This window comes from Bubalus bubalis, chromosome 21 (assembly GCF_019923935.1).
Source record: "Bubalus bubalis isolate 160015118507 breed Murrah chromosome 21, NDDB_SH_1, whole genome shotgun sequence".
Taxonomy (NCBI): Eukaryota; Metazoa; Chordata; class Mammalia; order Artiodactyla; family Bovidae; genus Bubalus; species Bubalus bubalis.
Genome location: NC_059177.1, coordinates 55725788 through 55749305, shown reverse-complemented (window position 1 = coordinate 55749305; position 23518 = coordinate 55725788). Strand labels below are relative to the sequence as shown.

Genomic DNA, 23518 nt, shown 5'->3' with positions numbered 1-23518 from the left:
ATCCACCTACCAATTCAGGAGATGCGGATTCGATCCCTGATCCGCGAAGATTCCCCACGCAGCTAAGTCCATATGCTGCACCACTGAGCCTGTGCTCTAAAGTCCGGGAGCCCCTGCTCCGCAGCAAGAGAAGCCACCGCAATGAGAAGCCTGCCCACTGCAACTAGAGAAAAGCCCACACAGCAATGAAGACCCAGCAGAGCCAAAAATAAATAAATAAATAAATATATATATATATATATATTTTTTTTTTTTTTAAAGCTGGGGAGCATCCCTTCAAGGAGCTGCCTCTCGCAGAATCCAGAGAGGCCACCTGACCTGCTTTGCTATGAGCCATCCCCATGTCATGACTTCCTCTGATATATGTTCTTGAATTAATTCTTTCTGCGAACCTTATTTCGATTAATTAGATGCAATCAGAGGACCGCTTTGCCAAGAGACTCAGTTCCTACTCGGGCCTCTCAGGGAGTGGGGTGGGATGGGGGAACACGTGGGGCTTCTAACCTGAAGGATGTTGGCAATTAGAGCCCATTTCGATCACCCGGGTATGAGCTGACTGCCTTGGAGAACATCAATTAGCTCAGTGGCTAAACTGCGCTGAGAGTTACAGGTTACCAAGGGGACCTGTGGTCAATGCCAGGATTTAAGTGGCTCTAGTCTTCGGGGATCATCTTTCCTGAATTGCAGCCATGTTCTGGGGCTGTTGATTATCGGCAGGCTGATTAGACCCTGTCCATGGAGGAGAGTGAATTCCTAATTGCCAGCTGCTGAGGAGGCGAGCTTCCCGGCACAGACGCAGGTACACCCCGTCCAAGGTGCCAGACAGAGGCAGGCAGGCACACGTCGGGGGGCAGCCGCATTAGGCTGGTAGCCAGAGAGACGGCACAGGACACATGCTGGGCTCAGCCCGGTCTCCCCTAGGAGGAGTGTGGGGTCTCGGGGTGACCCTGGAGAACACGGAGACCCAGGCCATCCTTGGGAGGATAAACATTGTCTCCAAGGAGACGCCCAACCTAAAGAAAAAAGGGAGCCCCTGCTAGCGCCAGGCTCTGAGCTAATAATCATAACTGTTATTGTTGTTCAGTCACTAAATCATGTCTGACTCTTTGCGACCCCACAGACTGCAACACGCCAGGCTTCCCTGTCCTTCACCATCTCTCTGAGTTTGCTCAAACTCAAGTCCATTGAGTCGGTGATGCCATCCAACCAGCTCTTTCCCTATCACCCTCTTCTCCTGCTCTAAATCTTTCCCAGCATCAGGGTCTTTTCCTACGAGTCGGCTCTTTGCATCAGGTGGCCAGAGTATTGGAGCTTCAGCTTCAGCATCAGTCCTTCTGATGAATATTCAGCATTGATTTCCTTGAGGATTGACTGGTTGGATCTGCTTGCAGTCCAAGGGACTCTCAAGAGTCTTCTCCAACACCACAGTTTAATAATCATAATAGTCAGTGTTAATTGAGTTCTTTAATTGAGCGCCGAAGAATTGGTGCTTTCGAACTGTCTTAGTTGACACACTATGTATTAGTTGTTTTAAAATATTCTCACTTGGATTTCTCATACGGGAAACATCAATAGGTATAATCCAAAGTTCTTTGAGGGGGGGTCTCAATAACTTTTAAGTACCTAAAGGGGTGCTGAGAGAAACTTGATTGAGACAAATACACACACACACACACTATCTTAAGAAGAGCTGGACTTAGCAGTCCTGTGTGCTACATATTCTTGTAAGGGCTTTATGTATTTTGAACTATTTAGTCTTCATAGCCAGGAGGTAACTATTACATTTATCCACACGGGGAAACTGAGGGACAGAGCGGTTCAGTCTCTTACCCAAGGCCACATATTCAGAACAGGGCGGAGTCCAGTTGCCAGCCCAGGCCTCCAGGCTCCGGATCTGAGCTCCTGGCCAGGCCTCTGCACTCTGCTTCCAAGCAGCACGCACCCTGGGGTGGGGAGGAGCGGGGGAGGTGGGGTCGGGTTTGATGGCATCAGTGTAAGTTTCCCATAATAAGTACATTTCTGCACAGAGAGATACAGCGCTTTTGCTGGATCACACAGCCAGGAGAGGGCTCCTTACTCCTCAGTTCTGAGCCAGACCCCAAGGACCACCTTCTCACTGCCCTCATCAGTGACCGATCGACTCAGGGATGGGCCATGCCCAGCTGATGAGAGCCAGCTTCAGAGCTTTGGTGGGGACATTTGTCCGGAGGCTGTTTTTCCCTCACAGGTTGCTGAACTGGTAGGAGGTTACCCTGGAGCTCCTGGCCAGTGCAGAGCAAGAACCTGGCTGAGAATCTTCACTGATCAGAAGTCAGACAAGTGATGGAGAGACTGAGACCCAGACCCAGCACTGCCTTATACCCTTGGCCTTTCCAGTAACATGAGCCAATGAATTCCGTTTTCTCTCATGTGTGTTCCTTTAAATATAACACAAGTTTAATGTCACCCTTTTCTTTATTTCTTTAGCTTGCCAGGTCTTAGTTGCAGCATGTGAACTTAGTTGCGGTATGTGGGATCTAGTTCCCTGACCAGGGATTGAACTTGGTCTTTGGTGTCATGAAGATTGAATGAGACGTGGCATGTGAATCATGTAATTTGCGAACTGACTCATAGTAAATTATCCAAAAACGCCGGCTCTTGGGATGATCACTTTATTAGTTTGCATTTAATTTTTGTTGGGGGAAGAGTTTTGAGCTGTCATACAATTCTCAAAGGGGTCTACAATCCCAGAAGGTCAACAACCATTGGTTTGGGAATCTGAGGAGCGTGGGTCGGATATTACGATAAATGATCATGTCTTGCCTTTGCAAAGTCTGCCAGGATGGTGCCCTGTGATTGCCTCTGTGGGGGTCAGGATGCTTGCCCTAGCCAGGATGAGCCCCCCTACCAGCTTATCATCCCTCCCCCTGGCCCTGGGTCCCTATGACCTCAAAGCTCCAAAATGCCTCATTAGTGCCTGGTGAGACCAGAGCCAGCAAGTGGGGCTGCCTCTGGCCTCCGCGGAGCACACCCCTCATTAGAGCAGAAGGAAGCGTCTCATCTGACAGCGGGGTGGCCAGGGCCGGCGGTCCCTTTGTGTCTGGGCCCGATGACTCAGGGAACGCCAGCACAGAGCCGTGGCACCGTGCCCCACTCCCACTCCCATGATTCTCCAGCCCCAGGGCCCAGCACTGCCGCTGGCATTTACTGAGGTGATAAACTAGGTATTTACTCGTTGGTCCTCCTGGTTTGGCCAAGAGAGGCTGAATCAGAATGCGAGGCCTCAGGGAGGGAGACAGAATCAGGATTCAGATGCCTTCTCCCTGCTCCAAACCCTTGCAGGGAAAGTTGGGGGGTCGGGGGGGGCGTGGACAGATGGAAGCTGGGGGGCAGACTTGATGTCCAGCAGACAGGTAGGTCCTCTGCTCTGCCACTCTCCGGCCTTGGTGTTAGGCAAGTCATTTCTGCTGTCTGCACCCCAGTGTCCTCAACTGTAAGGAGGGGATGAAGAATCGTACCTGAACCGCGACCCTGCAGAGAACTCATTTCACAAGTCAGCTCTGCTCGCGTTTCTGTCCTGCTGACGTCCCCGAGCCGCGCTAACCCCAGCTCTCAGACACAGGCAGGGGTCAAGGCCTATCGTTCAAGGTCCTTCGTGAGCCAGACCCTGCCCACTGCTCCTGTGTCAGCAACCACCCAATCACCCACCTTACCCAATCACTCTGTACAGATGAAACGATTTCTCTCCTTCACCCACGCAATACTACCATTCTTCCAGCCTCTCTTTTTGAAGTTGGAAAATCCCAACTTCAGGCTCAACTCGGGCACCTCCTCCTCCAGGAAGCCTTCTGTGACCTCCTCCCAGCATTGCATCAGGCAACTCCTCGGGGATCCCACCTGCCAGAGCTGGACAGACCTGGGCCCAGGATCCTGGGGATCCATCTAGAACCACCCATCTCAAAGCATGGTCCAGCCTCATCCAGAAACTTGTGAGAAACGTGACTTCTCAGCCTCCGCCCTGGACCTTCTAATCAAAACTGGGAGCACGGCCCAGCAATCTGTGTTGTAAAAAGCCCCCCATGGGATTCTGAAGTTCAAGTTTGAGAATCACTGGTCTAAGCAGCTGCATTTTCTGCATTTGAAGTGCCTTATGACCTGGTCCCACTCCAGCAGCTGCTGCAAGAGGGAGGAGTCCGTGCCTCCCCTGGGTGCCGCCCGCTAACAGAGTTGTTACAGACGAGAACTGTCTCTGATCCATCCTCTTCTCCCACTTCCTGGAGACACTCAACCAATTTTGAATTGTAACTTTCTTTTATTGGCAAAGAAGAAATTTCAGCACCGGTCTCATTTATTTCTCATCAGTCTCTCTTCCATCCCAATCCTGCCAGGCTGGGACCTGCTGAGTTTGAGAATCAAAACGCCAGTCAGCTGCCTCTTCAGGAAAACGTTGTCAATTTCTCATGGCTCCCCTCAGACACACCAAATGTTGTCTGGAAAAATACTTCTTTTCTCCTCTTCTCTTGCCCAGCAACTCACCACTGTGGCTCAGAAAGCTGGGAAGGTCTCAAACATTTTCAGAAGAGTCACTTCCCTCAGTCTAATCCCCTCCCTGCACTCCTGGAATCTGCTAACCTCTTGTACTAGGAAGTTCTTCTTGGTGTCTAACCTCACTCTTTATTGCTGTCACTGGCTCCAAACCAGTCTGTGATTTATAAGAAACAAGTGGTTTTATCTCTGTTTTTTGTCGTTGTTCGGTAGCTAATTCATGTCTGACTCTGCAACTCCATGGACTACAACATGCTAGACCTCTCTGTCCCTCACTGTTTCCCAGAGTTTGCTCAAACTCATGTCCATCGAGTCAGTGATGCCATCCAACCATCTCATCCTCTGTCGTCCCCTTCTCCTTTTGCCTTCCATCTTTCCTAGCATCAGGGTCTTTTCCAATGAATTGGCGCTTCGCATCAGGTGGTCAAAGTATTGGAGCTTCAGCACCCGTCCTTCCAAAGAATATTCAGGTCTGATTTCCTTTAGGATTGACTGGTTTGATCTCCTTGCCGTCCAAAGGACTTTCAAGAGTCTTCTCCAGCACCACAGCTCTAAGGCATCAATTCTTCAGTCCTCAGCCTTCTTTACGGTCCAACTCTCACATGACTAGTGGAAAAACCATAGCTTTGACTATACAGACCTTTGTCGGCAAAGTGATGTCGGTGTTTTTTAATATGCTGCCTAGGTTTCTCACAGCTTTCCTTCCAAGGAGCAAGCACCTTTTGATTTCAGTGACGGTTGCCGTCACTGTCCGCAGTGATTTTAGAGCCCAAGAAAACAAAATCTATCACCACTTCCACTTTTTCTCTGGAAACTAGGCCAAGGGCCAGGGACACAGCAGGCACTCAGTAAATGGTTTATTCACTTAGAAATAGGGAGTGGGGGAGGAAATGGGTGGGTTAAGAATAAACTTTGACAATTGAAAGTGAACATTTACTCTGAGCATTACATTAAGTGTCTCAGATCTAGTCAAAGAGCCAACAACTTTACGAGGTAGATGGTGTCTTATTCCTATTTGACTTGTGAGGAAACTGAGGCTCGGAGAGATGAAGCAATGTGTGTGAGGTCACACAGCAATTTTGTGACTGATCTGGTATGTGAACCCAGGAGAACATTGGGGGCTCACTTCCTGATGGTCCAGTGAGTGTTGCTGGGGTGTGGTGGGCAGCTGTCTGGAGAAGAACCCAGCCCCTGGAGATTTCGGACACGTGGGAGCAAGGTCCGAGGCAGAGACAAATGAGGCCTGTTCATGTCCTCCGATGAAGGGCTTCTGAAGCTGGCAGGAGGAGGCGGCGGAAGATGCTGTCAGGAGCCGGGTGCGGTGGAGGAGAGGCTGCCACCGAGACAGCAAGTGCCAACAGGTCTGAGTAAGAAACCCCTTTCCTCACACCCGGCTGGGGCTTCTTTTAGAGCAAAGCTTCAAGACCAGTGACAAGCAGCAAAGACCGAGCAAGCCTCCCTAACACTCCCCCGCACACCCTGCCAAAGCACACAGCTCTTGGTGTAAAGCACCTCCTCCTTTCTTTCCCCCAAACCCACCCTCATTCACTCAAGTAATAGATGTCGTTGTAAAGAAAAACCGTGCAATGTGAAAGCTGTTGAGTTTATTCAGAATCTCACTGAGGACCACAGCCCAGGGGGCAGTCTCTCAGGCCAAGGAACTGTTCCAGAGAGGTAAGGGGGGAGGTCAGTGTGTATGTGATTTTGGGGAAGTGAGTACTGGCCACCAATCACACACCTTGGTACGAGGAACAGGTAGCTTAGTAAATGGTTTTAGTGCTTTCTTTCCTTCTTTTTTTTAAAAAATAAAATATTTATTTATTTCGCCACACAAGATCTTAGTTGTGGCATGTGGGATCTAGATCCCTGACCAGGGATCCAACCCAGGGCCCCCTGCATTGGGAGATCAGAGTCTTAGCCACTGGACCATCAAGGAAAGTCCCCATGCTTTTTCAGAATATGGGAAGATGCAAGAGTTTGGCTTCATAAAATTCTCTCCTGCAAATATCTAACTGTCTGAAGGCCTGTTCTGACAGCTGTCCCGGAGCACTGCTGCTGCTGCTAAGTCGCTTCAGTCGTGTCTGACTCTGTGTGACCCCATAGCCAGCAGCCCACCAGGCTTCCCCGTTCCTGGGATTCTCCAAGCAAGAACACTGGAGTGGGTTACCATTTCCTTCTCCAATGCATGAAAGTAAAAAGTGAAAGTGAAGTCGCTCAGTCCTGTCTGACTCTTTGCGACCCCATGGACTGCAGCGCACCAGGCTCCTCCGTCCATGGGATTTGCCAGGCAAGAGTACTGGAGTGGGGTGCCATGGCCTTCTCCTCTCCCAGAGCACAGAGTGCCTCAATTCCTGATCTCCACCCTGAACCCCCGGCAGGCTGTCCTGAAGGTCAGGAACTGTAGTGCCTTGTGACCTAACCCTTGCAGACCCGGAGGGCAAGCACCATTCTTCAGTGGGCATAAAATAATACATTATTGTTTAAAAATGTGTGTACACACGGATCTGCAGAGCAAAAATCAGAGTCTCCCTTTGGAACTCGCCACCTCCTGCTACCCCAGGGTTTGAAGGTAGCTGGACCCGGGGGCCTTGCTCCCAGGAAGGGGCGGGGCCCAGGGGAATAAGGAGGAGGATGTGTTACTGTGTGGCGTCATGGTAATCCTTGCACACGGCTCACAGATGTGTCCATTTCACACGGAACATCTCCAGACAGACTAGGAGCCGGAAGGGTCCGGAGGAGTCTGGGAGTCGGCACAGCGCACAAGCCACTGAGGGGTGGTCGTTCAGACAGGGAGATGCGGGAGGGCTTTTCAATGTGGGTTCTCTGGTGGCTCAGACGGTAAAGAGACTGCTTGCAATCGGGGAGACCTGAGTTAGATCCTGGATCCGGAAGATCTCCTGGAGAAGGAAATGGCAACCCACTCCAGTATTCTACACTTTCGGTGTAGATTTTGTTATTCTGCCCGGTGTGGTGAGGCCCAAGGACCTGGAAAAGGCAGCTTAGGAATTCCTGGGCGGTCCAGTGGTTAGGACTCTGCACTTTTCACTGCCGAGGGCATGATTTCAATGAAACTAAGGTTCTGAGAAAGAGAAAGATGGAGATACAGAGAGATAGAGAAAGAAAGAAAGAAAAGACACTTTGCCTCTCAGTTTCTGTGAGGAGAGGGTCCCACACTCCAGAGGAGAGTAGGCGGGCATGGAAGGGGGGAAGCACCAGGGTTGATGGAAGGCAGTGAGAGGGAATATGTGGGCAGGAGCCTTTACTGTGGTGTCTGTAGGAAGGAACAGGCGAGCGAAGAAGGTAAGCAGAGCTGAATAATTCCAGTGGGCTCTGGGGAGCACGGGCTGTCCCTAGCTGGCTGGGCCTGGCCCTGGGGTGGGCGTGGTGGTGGTGGTCCAGGGTGTAAGAGCTCCTCTGGATGGTTTAGTTTGCATCTAAAAGGCACTCTCCCAGGTAACCCTTTCTGAGCCCTAGGAACTGCCTACCCTGGAAGGACAGTCTCTCAGGAGTCTGCAAGCCCCCTAGTTGGTGGCATCAGAAATAAGGGAAGGTAGGGGACTTTCCTGGCGGTCCAGTGGTTAGGAATCTGTGCTTCCAATGCAGGGGGCGTGGGTTTGATCCCTGGTTGGGGAACTAAGATTCCCACATGCCACCTGGTGTGGTTAAAAAAAACAAAAAAGGTAAAAGATTCAGGTAATACAAGGAGGAGCCAGGAACTCTGGGTCTGAGGCTGGCAGGCCAAGGGGGAGGGTCACATGCCAGGATCTGCTGTCTGTGATCTTGTGAGATGAGTGGGAGGGACAGGACCTGACCTCTGGCTGTGTGTTGAGGAGAGACACCATGGGCAAAAATGCCAGATGTGCTGGGCACATGGTGAAGCCTCAGTGTTAGCTGCAAGGATAAAGGCTGAGTCTCCAGAAGGAAGCATAAATACTAGTAAGGGTGGTCTCTGTTTTTGCATATTTTCATGCATCACCAGGGCGCACACACACACTCTCACACCTTGTCTCCTATTATTTGACATAAACGTTATTGTCCGTCTACTCCTTGCCCTAAGCCGCTTTAGCATCACAAGACTGTGCCGATAGAGCACCATCATTCACTTTCACACTCCCCTGGTGCTGGATATGTAGGTTATTTTCAGTGGTTCTCCATTACAAACCGTGCCTCGATGAGCAGCCTTGTGCAGACGTGAGGGATTCTGTGGGACAGAACACCTGGAAGTGAAATTGGTGGTGGTGGTTTAGTCGCTAAGTTGTGTCCGACTCTTGCGAGTCCATGGACTGTAGCCTGCCAGGCTCCTTTGTCCATGGGGATTCTCCAGGCAAGAATACTGGAGAGGGTTACCATTTCCTTCTCCAGGGGATCTTCCTGACCCAGGAATTGAACCCAAATCTCCTGCATTGCAGGCAGATTCTTTATCGACTGAGCTACAAGGGAAGCCCCAGAACTGAAATTGAAAGTGAAGTGAAAGTGAAAGTCGCTCAGTCGTGTCCGACTCTTTGCGACCCCATGGACTATACGGTCCATGGAATTCTCCAGGCCAGATTACTGGAGTGGGTAGCCTTTCCCTTCTCCAGGGGATCTTCCCAGGTCTCCTGCATTGCAGGCGGATTCTTTACCAGCTGAGCCACGAGGGAAGCCTCAGAAGTGAAATCGCTAGGACAAAAAATGGACAGACATAATTTTTGTAAATCCTGGCAATTGCTCAATGACAGTCTGTACGCAATTCCTACTCCCGCCAGAGTGAATGGGATTTGTGCGTTCTCATGTCCCCATGCCACTCCCAACACTGGATGTTATCAGCTTGTAATATTTTTGAAATTAACCCATTTCTATTTTTTTTGGGGGGGGGGAGGGCACACTTTGCAGCATGCAGAATCTTAGTTTCCCCGACCAGGAATCGAACTCACACCCCCCTGCAGTGGAAGCTCAGAGTCTTAACCACTGGACTGCCAGGGGAGTCCTGAAATTAATCTATTAATATTTCTAATATATATTCTACTTGATCCCCAATGTGGTTCGAGACAGCTTTTACTCAAAGATATGTGAAGGAAGCATTCTAGAATCATACGTAAGTGGTATAGACTTCAGAGTCGGACCACTTTGGTTCAAATTCCAAGGCTGTGTGACCTTGGCAAGTTTCTTACCTTCTCTGTGCATTGGTTTCTTTGCGATAGGATGAGACAAAGAAGGCTGTGGAACACGGTAGCCATAAAGATGCCTCTCTGAGGTCTCCAAGGATGGGGTGTGTCACTGACTACCTCAGCCGCCTGTATGGAAGGAGACAACATTCCCGTGGAGACCAGGCTCCTGTGGGCTGCTCCCAGACAGTGACCGAGAGCAGCAGGCCCTTCCCCAGGGACAGGACACCCCGAGGGCTTGGAAGTCACACCTTTGACTTCCTTCTTTGACTCTCTTGCCTCCCTTTTGTAAGGACACTTTTGATTACACTTAGGGCCCATCTGGATAATGCAGCATCATCTCCCCTTCTTGAAATCCTTAACTCAATCCCATCAGCAAAGTCCTTCTGACAGGCAGGGTAGCAGTTACAGGTTCTCTGCATCTGGGGGGCCATTATCAGCCTGCCGCACTGCCCACCTTCCCTCTTTCCCTCTCCTGCTCATGGGAGCCAGGCCGGTGGTTGGATGCCTCTCCCAGGTGCCTCCAGGTGAAGTAGAGGGTGCTCAGTTAAATGTCGGGTCACTGAACAATGCTTAAATAGACAAATGCATGGGACGCAGTGCATAGAACTTATCCTATAAAACGATTCATTGTTCATCTGACATTCTGATGTTCAAATTCAACTCAGTGACCTGGACTTTTTGTTTCTTCAGTCTGGTGACTTTAGTATTGTCCCCAGGTCCCTGCGTGGGTACAGCCGTGCCCTGGCTGTGGTGTGAGGAAGGCTAACTGCCCACACGGAGGGCAGAGGGTGTCTGGGGACCAGGACACCAGGAGCCCCCACCCTGATCCTGTGCCTCTGCTGCCTGGACCAGGCTGGGCATCCTCAACCACAGTTGGGGCTCTGGCACTGGCGCCTCCATCTTGGACACTTCCTTCTGTTAACCTATTCTATCTCTTCTTAAAATTGATTTATTTGGGGGCCTTCCCTGTCTGGTCCAGGGGTTAAGACTCCAGGCTGCCAATGCAAGGGGCACGAGTTCAATCCCTGGTTGGGGAACTAAGATCCTGACTGCCCAGCAGTGCAGCCAAAAAAGAAAAAAAGACAAAAAAAAAAAAAAAAAAAGAGAGATTTATTTTTAAAAGTGAAAGAGAAAAAAAAAAAAAGCCCAGAAGACCTAGAGGTAGCTACTTTTACTAGGTTCTTGTGAGTCCCTCGAGAGATATTTTAAGCATTTTCAGCATCCATGTGCTGTCTGTGACTTAGAATTAACCCCCTCCATTCCTATTCTCTGCAACCCTGAAAGGCAGCCTCTAATCCCAGATCCCACGTGCCCTCCCAGGTGTGGTGAGTGTGCCCCTGGGTCTGCACAAAATGATTTGGAGTGGAGCATGGCTTGAAGTTTTAATAGTTCAACTTCTATTTAAATGTGTTCTAAAGAAAACAGACCAGTACGTCCCACACAGAATTTTCCATCTGCCTAAAATGGGGTTAAAATTTAAAAGTGCGCTATGTTCAAGGTAAATAATGGGCAATCTGTAAAAAGGGTGAAACTGTACAGGAGGCAGAGGGACAGTTTGGAACTTGGCTTGTGGCTGTTAACATGACCAACCTAGATAGCATATTAAAAGGCAGAGGCATTACTTTGCCAACAAAGGTCCACCTAGTCAAAGGTATGGTTTTTTTCAGTAGTCACATATGGATGTGAGAGTTGGACCATAAAGAAAGCTGAGTGCCAAAGAACTGATGCTTTTGAACTGTGGTTTTGGAGAAGACTCTTGAGAGTCCCTTGGACTGCAAGGAGATCCAACCAGTCCATCCTAAAGGAGATCAGTTCTGAGTGTTCACTGGAAGGACTGATGCTGAAGCTCAAACTCCAATACTTTGGCCACCTGATGGGAAGAACTGACTCATTTGAAAAGACCCTGATGCTGGGACGGATTGAAGGCAGGAGGAGAAGGGGATGACAGAGGATGAGATGGTTGGATGGCATCACCGACTCAATGGACATGAGTTTAAGCAAGCTCCGGGAGTTGGTGATGGACAGGGAGGCCTGGCGTGCTGCAGTCCACGGGGTCGCAAAGAGTAGGACACGACTGAGCGACTGAACTGAACTGAACCGGTTATAACAGGCGGGTCAAGAAAGTGAGATCCGTGCTTCGCGCCTAGAATGAGCCCACCCCAGCGGTTGGGAGAGGAAGGCTGGGTTCCTGAGCTGCGAGTCTCAATCTTGGTTGAACATCGGAATCGCATGGGAAGTGTTAAAAACCCCAGTGTCCAGGCTGCGTTCCAGATCAACTTGAGGGTGCGGACCCAGCGTTAGAATTCTTTAAGTCCCACCAGGGACGGAGGAGCCTGGTGGGCTGCCGTCTGTGGGGTCGCACAGAGTTGGACACGACTGAAGCGACTTAGCAGCAGCAGCAGCAGCAGGGACAGGTGTGCCGTTCCTAGAGCTTCCCTGAGCCTCTCAGGAGAAGAGGTGTTGGGCGCCCCCTGCTGGCGGGAGGAGCCGCATTCTCCCAGCCTGGTAGGATTTGCTGGGAGACTCGGGGTCTCAGCTTCATGGGGGAGACGTTGGTCCCGTTTATGTAAGCTGTGCTCCAGGCTGCCTTTTCACAGTTAGCTAGAGGATGCTATTTAAAGCAGGAGGATGGAAGACACGTGGGAGGCCACTGGGTCTGATGCATGGGCTCAGGACGCAGGCAAAAGACATGTCCCAAATTCTGATCCTCAAAGTGACACCAAGGCCAAACAAAAATAGGGGCGGAAGGCAGAGGCCAGATAGCATGGGGGCATGGAGGAGGCGCTAATTAAAATGCTTAATACGCTTGATGATCGTGTATTTTTCTCCCAGCTAAAAGCTTACCCGTTCCCGTGCTCTGGCATTTCTGCTCATGAAGTTAAAGGTCACGCACAATTCAGCGAGTCATCCATTCTACAAATGTCTCCTGGGCCAGGCCCTTTGCAAATATAATAATAGCTCACACGTACTGCGCGCTTGCTTTCTGTGAGGAGCCGTTCTACGTGTTTTGCACGTATTAACTCATTTGATCCTCCTACAATCAATCCTGTGCGAAAGTGCTAGTCGCTCGGTTGTCTCTGACTCTCTGTGACCCCCTGGACTATAGTCCACCAGGCTGCCCTGTCCGTGGGATTCTCCAGGCAAGGGTACTGGAGTGAACTGCCATTTCCTACTCCAGGAGATCTTCCCTACGAGGGACTGAACCTTGGGTCTCCTGCATTGCAGGCAGATTCTTTACCATCTGAGCCACCAGAGAAGCCCGACAATCCTATGAAGAGGGTCATTATCCCTATTTTACAGGTGAGGGAACTGATGCACAGAGAGGGTTAATAACTCGCTCCAGTTCTCACAGCTGGAACGTCCTGGGGCATATGACCAGGACAGGGCTCCTTCCTCGGGAAGGTCGCTGTCGGGTGGGGTGCCAGACCTGGGACTCACAAGAGATGAATTGCACCCCCTGTCTGGGAGCGTTTGGGGAGGGCAGGCCCTTGAAATGGGTTCTAAAGGTTGGGTAGGAGTGCCGTGCATGCACAGTTGTGTCTGACTCTTTGTCACCCCATGGACTATAGACCAGGCTCCTCTGTCCATGGAATCTTCCCGGCAAGAATCCTGGAGTGGGTTGCCATTTCCTACTCCAGGGGATCTTCCCCACCCAGGGATGGAACCTGCGTCTCTTGCGTCTCCTGCATTGGCAGGTGGATTCTTTACCCCTGAGCCACCTGGGAGGTCTGAGTGGGAGTCAGCTAGGTTGACAGAGGGTGGGAGAAAAGGGAAGGGCCACTTCAGGCCACACACTCACTCGCTGAGCCCTGCAACACTCACTGGGGGCCTACTTTGTGCCAGCATGGTTGGGGGCTGGGATGCGGCAGCAAACAAGGCTGAGTTGCTGCCATGTGTGGCTGGCATCCGAGAGAGAGGCAGGCAGGCAGTAAACACAGGCACATTCAGAAGAGATGAGGGAAGCAAACGCCTGGCACAGGCATAGAGGTCAGGGGGTCAGGGTGCGGGGGAACAGCCAGGAACAGGGGAGGCGGAGGAGGCTCCCTGAGTCCAGAGAGGAGGCCAGCAGGGCCCGGTCTGGGGGTGAGCACCTCCTTCAACTCTGCACAGGGTGGGTGTCCCCCTACCTGCCCCCCAACCCCAGGTGGAGGGGAGAAGCAGGCATATTCTAGATCCACTGGGGAGCAAAAGCCAGCCCGACTTACGGATGGGTTGGGAGTGAGGTGTCAGAGAGAGGGGTCAGAGACGACCTCAAGGCTTTGGGCTGGAACAGCTGGCTGAATGGAGGTGCCATGGACCCCCACGGACAGGCTGCGGTCAGAGCCGGTTTGGGGGTGGGGTCTCCGGAAGAACAGAACCCCCGTGAACTCTGCTGAAGGCACAGGGCTGGTCCAGAAGGCGCTGTGCGTCCTGCAGTCCGAGCTCATCAGCTGCTCAGCTGAGCCCCCGCGAGAGAAAGGGGGATCACGTTCAGCAGTGCAGGGGCTTGGTGAGGGGAGCGCGAAGGGGGCTGACTCTCCCGCCCCAGGTCGCTGGGGTGCTCACCCGCCTCTGATGGGCAGCAAGGGGCGGCCTCGGAAAGCAAAGGGTAGGGCCCAGCTGAGCCACGCTGGCAACCCAGGAGGGCTGCATGGCTCTTATATGGTCCTATGGCGCCTCCTGGTGGTCGGATAGACTCTTTGCAGCCCTCTGCTCACCCTGCGTGCACAGCCCACAAAAAGATTGTTTAGTCACTAAGTCGTGTCCTAATCTTTGGGACCCCATAGACTGCAGCACACCAGGCTCCCTGTTCTTCACTCTCTCCCAGAATTTTCTCAGACTCATGTCCATCTAGTCGGTGATGCCATCCAACCATCTCATCCTCTGTCATTCCCTTCTCCTATCCTCGATCTTTCCCAGCATCAGGGTCATTTCCAAAGAGTTGGCTCTTCGCATCAGGTGGCCAAAGTATTGGAGCTTCTGCTTCAGCATCAGTCCTTCCAATGAACACCCAGGACTGACTTCCTTTAGGATGGACTGGTTGGATTTTCTTGCAGTCCAAGGGACTCTCAAGAGTCTTCTCCAACACTATAGTTCAAAGACATCCATTATTTGGTGCCCAGCCTTCCTTATAGTCCAGTTGTTGCATCAAGAAGAAAAGGCCTCCCTTCAACCCAGCTCCCCCTCCCCAGAGGCAACTACAGCTGGAATTTGTTTCCCTCCAGAGACTCAGCGCCTCCTTTACAGCGACACTTACCAAGGGTTTACTCTGTGCCAGGCACGCGTGGTGTCTGTCCTCTGCCTCCCTTCCCAACACAGAAGCCGAGAGTCAAATCCTGTCCCTCTCCGCCTGCAATCCTTGCCCCTTTCCCCCACCTCATTCAGAGGAAAGGCAGACCTCGCCATGACAGCCACGATGTGCCCTCCCGCCCTGGGCCCGAGGATCTAACTCCTATAACTCCCTCACTCCCTGTTTCAGCCACACTGGCCTCTTTGTTGTGTGGTGTTGTTTAGTTGCTAAGTTGTGTCTGACTCTTTGTTATCCCATTGACTGCAGCACTCCAGGCTCCTCTGTCCATGGGATTTCCCAGGCAAGAATACTGGAGTGGGTTACCATTTCCTTCTCCAGGGACCGGCCTCTTTAGATTTTTTAAACTATGGTAAACATATACATTATATTTATTATTTTAACCCTTTTTAAGTGCACACTTTAGTGGCATTAAATACCATCACAATTTAGGGTAACTAGCACCACTACCTACACCTAAACTTTTTCATCATCCCTCCACAAATCTGCCCTCATGAAACTCCCCCCTCCTTCTCTGGTGACCTCTATTCAACTTTCTGTCTCCTTGAACTTGCTTGCAAGTGCAATCATAGAGTATTTGTCCTTCTGCGTCTGGCTTACTTCACTCAGCATGATGAAAATGGTCCATCCATGTTACAGCATATGTCAAAATTCTGTTCCTTTTCATGACCGAATAATACTCCACCGCATGCCCAGAACACACTCCGTTTGTCCAGTCACCCACTGATGGCCACTTGGGTGGTTCCCACTTTCTGGTTTCTGGGTACAATCCTGCTGTGAACACAGGTGTTGGCCTCATCACTCTTTTTCCCACCCTCCAGGCACACCCTGCCTTGGGGACTTCGCACGGCCTGTTCCCTCTGCCTGGACTGCTTTTCCCCAGGGGATCCATATAGCTCATTCCTCAGTGCCTCCCAGCCCCCTACTAAATCTCATGACTGGGCCCTCCCCATCTCCTTTATCTTTTTCCCAGAGCACTCACCACTTTTCAACACACCGCATCATGTACTTACTTAGTATACGTGTTGTCTACAGTCTGTGTCTCTCCAGCTCCAGGAGGGCAAGAATCAGGGTCAGTTTGGTGTATCTCGGGCAATACACGCATACACAGTTTATTGAATGAACTTAAAATTGCAACCCTAAGTCAATTCTGAGTTACACATTTTAAACTGGAGGCACAACTCTTGTTAGATGCTGTGTGCTCCAAACTCTCTTAAATGTCTCAGATACTTCAAATACCACATATTATATGGATTGCTTCAATTCGGGGGTAAAATTAGGATTAACTTCTCAACTGGCTGAGCACACAGATCTCCTGAGATGCAGGTCAGAGGAATGAGCTCTGAAGCTGCAGACGACCGACGTGAATTTTTCTCCCGAGCAGCGTGTTGCCTTTGATTCTCTCCTCTGTCCCTGGGAACACAGCTCGGGTTGTGAAGATCACAGTCGAGGGGTTGAGTGGGAACAGGGGTTGGGTGGGCGGCCAGCACCTTTGGCCAAATCCAGGGCTTGAGTGCTGGCACGGGGTTCCATCTGCTGGGTGCGCGGGGGTTGGGGGTTCTTTCTCGTTCATTGAAGGTTCCTCCGGCCTCTGGGTGAGTGGTAGCCTTGCCTGGTCAAAGGCGATGCCAGTCCATGACCTGCAAATCGAGCGGCCTTGCAGCTCACAAGCCCTCAGGTCAATTCCATATTTTCTACTTTTCAGGCTCCCTACCCCCCATCCCCCACCCCCACACCCCTATCACATTCAAAGAAATATGGTTAGTATGTGATTCAGTTCTGAGCTTCCGTCTGGCAGGGCTATGACACCCAACAATATTTCCCTGAATCAGATTGGACTCTCACACCGCCCGTGGCAGGATCTGACTCAGGCTGATGCTTTATTGAACAAACATTTACTAAGTCCTTCCTGAGTGCTGGGCACTCTTCCAGCACTTTCCAAATGCTGACCTCTTTAATTCTCCAACCTAGGAGGGAGATAGGATTGTGGTCCCATTTTAATGATTAGAAAAACTTAAAAGTCCAGAGAATCTACGTGACCCACCTGGGATCAAATAGCTCCTTGACTGGGATTCAAACCTGGGTCCCCTGGCTCTGGCAGGGGATAACCACGATGCTTCACTATGCCTTCACTTTAAAAACAAAGTGTTTTTTTTTTAAAAATTTAATTTAATTAATTTATTTGGCTGCACTGATCTCAGTGGTGGCACGTGGGGTCTAGTTCCCTGACCAGGAAATGAACCCGGGCCCCCTGCATGGGGAGTGCAGAGTCTTAGCCACAGGCCACCCTGGAAGTGCCAGTTTTTTCCTGTCTTTCTTTCCTTCCTCTTCCCCTACTTGCTTCCCTCCCTTTCTGCCCCTTCCTTGCCTCTGTTTCCTTCCTTCCTGACCCTGAGCAGCTGCCATCTGCCTCCCCTGGATGCCACCCAGCCTGGCACAGTCTCTGCCGGTTCCCCAGACGGGGTCCTGCCAGTTCCTCCGTCATCGTGGCCGCTTCCCGGTGCCAGCGGACAGGGAGTGCCAGCCTCCACCCCACCTCCTGCCCGCTTTGCCTCGCAGAGGCAGGTGGCAGAGGCCTGGGAACCAGGGCCGGGGCCAGCCTGGAGGGAAGCCAGGCCTGTGGGGAGCTGCGTGACGTGCCCACACCCGCCCCTGACGTCCGGTCCCCGCCTCGTGAGCTCCGTCCCCCACTCAGCGGCTTCACTGTGGTGCCAAGTCAGCCTGTGCTCCCGGGAAGATGCCTCAACAGTAGGGACCCCGCCGCTCTTGTGAGCGTCACGCCGCCTTGTCTAACTGATAGAATGGCCAGCAGAAATCACGACAGTTGAAAAACAGGTTCATCGCCTGACCCCAGACACAATCCTGCCTGGGGGCATGGCTTGTGCTGGGACTCCTGTGACCACTGGACGTGAAATGAGCTGTTTTCCTTCCCCAGTGCTGGCTGTCAGGACCTAAGGGAGGGGCCAGTGATACAGGCAGATCTGGGTCTGCTGCTCTGCTTCTGACCCCCTGGCAAGTCTCTTCCGGATCCGTGTGGGTACAGGAAGGGGAGTCCCTGTCCATGAAGCGTGAAAAAAAAAAATGTGGCCTTCAGGTTGAAAACATAAAACAGGTTTGGAACCCTTTTTATCTGTACAGATGGGAAAACCGAGACCAAGAAAGGGGATGGAACTTGCTCCAAGTCACAAAGTAAGATGCAGTCAGGGCTAGTCCCTAGGTCTCTAGACACCTAGCTTACTGCGCTTTCTCTGGTGGCGGTGGTATTCAGTGGCTAAGTCGTGTCGACACTTTGCGACCCCATGGATTGCCGCACGCCAGGCTTCATCTGTCCTTCACTCTCTCCCTGAGTTTGTTCAGACTCATATCCTTTGAGTCAGTGATGCCATTCAACCATCTCATCCTTTGTCACCCTCTACTCCTCCTACCCTCAATCTTTCCCAGCATCAGGGTCTTTTCCAATGAGTCGGCTCTTCGCATCAGGTGGCCAAAGTATTGCAGCTTCAGCATCAGTCCTTCCAATGAATCTTCAGGGTTGAATTCACTTAGGATTGACTGGTTTGATCTCCTTGCTCTTCAACAGACTCTCAAGAGTCTTCTCTAGCACCACAGTTTGAAAACATTGGTTCTTCTGAGCTCAGCCTTCCCTGATGGCTCAGATGGTAAAGAATCTGCCTGCCATGTCTGAGACCTGGGTTTGAACCCTGAGTTGGGAAGATCCCCTGGAGGAGGGAATGCCAACCCATAGTATTCTTGCCTGGAGAATCCCCATGGCAGAGGAGCCTGGCGGGCTAAGGTCCACGGGGTCGCAAAGAGTTGGACAAGACCGAGCAACTAAGCACAGCAGCTTTCTTTATGGTCCAACTCTCACATCCATACATGACTACTGGAAAAACCATAACTTTGACTAGATGGACTTTTGTCAGTAAAGTGATGTCTCTGCTTTTGAATATGCTGTCTATGTTGGTCACAGCTTTTCTTCCAAGGAACAAGCGTCTTTTAATTTCATGGCTGCAGTCACCATCTGCAGTGATTTTGGAGCTCAAGAAAAGAAAGTGTCACTGTTTCCATTGTTTCACCTTCTATTTGCCATGAAGTGATGGGACCAGATGCCATGATATTATTTTTTTGAATGCTAAGTTTTAAGCCAGCTTTTCCACTTTCCTCTTTCACCTTCATTAAGAGGCTCTTTAGTTCCTCTTTGTTTTCTGCCATTTGAGTAGTATCATCTGCATAGCTGAGGCTGCTGATATTTCTCCTGGCCATCTTGTTTCTAGCTGGTGATTCATCCAGCCTGGCATTTCACTCTGCATATAAGTTAAATAAACAGAGTGACAATATACAGCCTTGATATACTCCTTTCCCAATTTTGAACCAGTCTGTTGTTCCATCTCCAGTTCTAACTGTTGCCTCTTTGCCTGCATACGGGTTTCTCAGGAGGCAGGTGAGGAGGTCTGGTATCCCATTTCTTTAAGAAATTTCGAGTTTGTTGTGTGATCCACACAGTCAATGGTATTAGTGTAGTCAATGAAGCAGAAGTAGATGTCTTATTGGAATTCCCTTCCTTTTTCTATGATCGAACAGATGTTGGCAATTTGATCTCTGGTTCCTCTGCCTTTGCTAAATCCACCTTCTACATCTGGAAGTTGTTGGTTTACGTACTGTTAAAGCCTGGCTTGAAGGATTTTGAGCATGACTTTGCTACCATGTGAGATTGTGAGGTACACAATTGTGAGGTAGTTTGAACGTTCTTTGGGAATGCCCTTCTTTGAGATGGGAACTAAAACAACTTCTTCAGTCCTGTGGCCACTGCTGAATTTTCAACATGTGCTGGGATATTTAGAGCAGCACTTAAACAGCATCATCTTTTAGGATTTGAAATAGCTCAGCAGAAATTCCATCACCTCCATTACTTTGCTCCTAGTAATGCTTCCTATGGCCCCCTGGACTTCACACTCTAGGATGACTGGCTCTAGGTGAGTGATCACACCACTGTGGTTATCCAGCTTATACGGACCTTCTTTGTACAGTTCTTCTGCGTATTCCTGGCACCTCTTCTTAATCTCTTCTGTCGGGACCAGCCCCACAATGAACTGACCAGAGGGAGTAGTGCCACAGAAGAATAAGGAAAAATAAGACTCAGAAATAAAGTGGGGATCAGGGGGCTGATGCCATTTGCTTGCAAAAACCCAGATCCTAAGCCCTGCATGCCTTTTATTGTTAACTTCTACTTCCTTATTCGTGCCCGAGAGATAACTGTTCTTTACAATCTCAGATTGGGGATAAATATATACAGTGCATAGTCCTCAGTGTCAAACCTTCAGGCCTTTCATGACTTTGTTTAGCCTTTTGGCTATCAATGCCCTTTCTCAGTAACTGCATCAAGGCTCTGGTTACGGAACAGTCATACTGGTTTTCACATCAGTTCTTCAACATCTTGTTTTCAAGATGTCTTTCCATGATGTACTTCTTACTGCTCCCAGCCCTTGGGGGTGATGGGAAAGTCATTCTTATTTTTCAAAGAAGCCCCGTTAATTATAGTACAGGCCTGTGCATAGCGTATTCCCTTCATCTTCTACTTTGCTAGGTCCATACTATTGCTGTCCTGTCCTGTGCCTCTCTTTGCATGAAATATGCCCATGATATCTAATTTTCTTAAAAAGAACTCTAGTCTTTCCACAACTTTGTTTTCCTCTATTTCTAGGGATTGTTTATTTAAGAAGGCATTGTTATTTCTCCTTGTTATTCCTTGGAACTCTGCGTTCAGATGGGTATATCTTTCCATTTCTCATTCCCCTATCGCAAATTATTTAGAATTTCCTCTCACTAATGATTGAGCGACTGAACTGAACTGAACTGAATGATTGCTTTTCTTGTGTTTCAGCAAAATCATCAACGAAGCAGCACATTCTGCCTACCGTTCACCTCTTGAAATTTGCTTCGTGAATGGGTGTTCTTTTTTGAACTGTTTCTGATGACCAACCCTAGGACGTTTCTGGAGGTGGGGTGTCATTTCCGGCGCCCCAGCCCTTGTGAGTATCCAGTGCCCCAGAAGCGGTGGTTTTCAAGGTGTTGTTACAGGACGTGTCCACAAGGCGGCAGCACGTTCCCGTTTCCAGGTCTGGGTGGGCGGCAAGCAGAGCCTTAAGAGAAGAAAGTGGCTTTCCTGGGTGAGAGAGGAGGGTGGACAGGGGGAGAAGAAACAGCCGAGGGCTTGTGCTCCTTACTGTTTCCCGGGACATTTCCCACCCCCGACGGATGCCAAGCCCTGACAGACTACTGCGCTGAGGACGCTGTGGTTCCTAGGTTGGGGGACGGCTCCGTGCGAGGAGGCTGCAGCGGGGCATCCCACCGGCGTGAGAGTTGCGCACCAGGTGACTTTGGCAAGCTCTTCCAGCCCAGAGCGCGCACCGGTCTTTGGATGCAGGAGGTTTTATGGAGGCTTCGGGGGGGTGCGCCTGGGTTGGGAGATGATGGGACCAGACACTCCAGGTCTCAGGGGAGAGACACGTCCTACCCAGCTCTCTCAGCTGGCCAGAGTCCAGCCTCGGGGACCCCAGGCTGCTCAGGCCCTAGAGAGGTGACACAAGCCTACTTAAAGGGCCTTCAGGGAGATCGTGTTGACATTTCTCTTGGTTTTGTTTTGGGATTTTTTTTTCCCCACCCCCTTCTTTCCAGTCTGAAGCGTTTCTGTGAGATTGGAATGGAGTTCATTTACGACTGTGCGTTTCTTTGGGGTTTCCAGACACCTGGTTCCGTTGCACCTAAACATGGATGTGTTCTGTGTTGATTTCTTTCTCCCTTCGGGTTCCTGGAGTGTGTGGACTAGAGCAGCCAGTGCAGTGGAGGGGGTCCTTTCTGATCGTCTAGAGACCTCAGTGCACACCTCTTACCCTCAGACACCTCCTGTGTGCTTCTCCCCGCCCTTTGTGCTTCGATATCCATCCGTCTGGTTCTGGGCCGGGCAATCGGTTTTTCTTTCCTAAATGAGTTCCTTTGTATCAGTCTTTGGATTCCGCCTCTGAGTGACATCAGAAGGTGTTTGTGGTTCTCTGCCAGCGGCCCTTCACCTTGTGTGATCCCCTCCAGGTCTGTGCATTTATCTGTGTTTTCTGCAGAAGGCAGTGTTTCTTTCCTTTGTCTGGCAGAGTCATACTGCAGAATATGCATGAAATAGACATTTTTTGGGGTTGCTTCCAGGTCTCTTCTTGTCAATGGTTCTGCATGCAGGTTGGGGGAGTGTGGCTTTTCTAATGAAAGTTTTCTTTTTAATTGTTATTTTTCCACATAGAGGCCCAAGAGTGTGATTGCGGCTTTATTGGTAGGTGTACTTTTATTTTTAAAGGGAACCTCCTCCTGCTCTCCATTGTGGCTCTTAGCGATCGACCTTGGCGAAAATGGCGAAGGAACGTTCCCTCTCCTCCGTGCCCTCCCCAGAAGGTATTCTTTGTTGACCTTGGCTGATTTGCTTTCTGAGAGGTATGAGGTGATACCTGGTGGTGATTTGATTTCCCTCTCATAATAATTGAGAAGGGCCAGCCGGTGGTTTTCATGCAAAACTTGAAAACACACAGTGGGCAACCTATCTCTTTGCGTTTGCTTTCTGCAGAGCGGTTGAGTTTTGAATTGTTCTGAATTTTGAATTGTTTTGTGTTGTTCATCCCAGGCCTTTTCTGGGGCTCCGGGGACTTGTTCTGTCCCCCTGGCCTCGGTTCTCAAGGCTGGTCAGGCTCCAGGGCTGTGACAGAACTCAGGGGAAGAGCTGCGGCATCTCTCTTCTTTGATTTTCCGCTCTTCATTTGAAGTTCACATGTTTTCCGGTTGGAATAGAGTTCATTTCCAATATTGTGCTTCTTTCGGGCTCCAGGCACCCTAATTCTGTTACCCATGTACCTAGATGTATTGCATTTCCGGTTTCTTTTTCCATACAGGTCGTTCGAAAAGGTTGATCAGAGTCTTTGATGCTGGACAGTTGGTCCTTGTGACTACTTTATATGTGCTAGTGGGGATTCGCAGTCCCAAACTCCTCATTCATCCCTCCCGCCAGCTTTTTCCTTCAGTAACCGTTAATTTTTGTTGTTGGTGGTGGTGGGTTTTTTCTCCTGGGCCTGGACTTCGGTTTCTCTGGTCAATGGATCCATTTGTTACCATTTTCCATGGCCTGTCTAAGTGACATCACAGGTTATTTATCATTCTGGGGCTGAGGGCCTTCACTAAGTATGATCAGAGTCAGGTGCATCCGTGTTGTTGCAGAAGGCAGTTTCATTTCTCTCTTTGGCTGAGTGAGAGTCTATCGCATCCAGGTGCCACATCTTTCTGATGCATGCGTCTCTCCATGGGCATTTTTGTTGCCTGCTGGTCTTGGAGATCGCTCACTATTCTGCAGTAACTATCGGTTGCACCCGCGATTTGGCAATCCTGATTTTTCTTTGCGTATAGTTTCAGGAGTGTCATTTCCAGATCCATTGGTAGAGATCGATTTGTATTTCTATTTACTTTCTCTCGCAGAAGCGACCTTTCTTCAGGCCTTTCACCATCGTGGCTCCTGCACTTTACCTTCCCC

At 50.3% G+C, this 23518-nt stretch overlaps 2 long non-coding RNA genes across 2 annotated transcripts; one reads left to right on the top strand and one right to left on the bottom strand.

Moving 5' to 3' along the window:
• The first annotated feature begins 605 nt into the window (after nt 1-605).
• LOC123330979 lies at nt 606-2635 on the top strand. The gene is made up of 2 exons (XR_006547346.2): nt 606-799; nt 2228-2635. It is a non-coding gene; the product is annotated as an uncharacterized LOC123330979 (long non-coding RNA).
• Nucleotides 2636-2723: 88 nt separating this feature from the next.
• LOC123465247 lies at nt 2724-15036 on the bottom strand. The gene is made up of 3 exons (XR_006640408.1): nt 14908-15036; nt 9675-9797; nt 2724-3470 (listed from the first exon to the last, which is right to left on the bottom strand). It is a non-coding gene; the product is annotated as an uncharacterized LOC123465247 (long non-coding RNA).
• Nucleotides 15037-23518: the final 8482 nt, after the last annotated feature.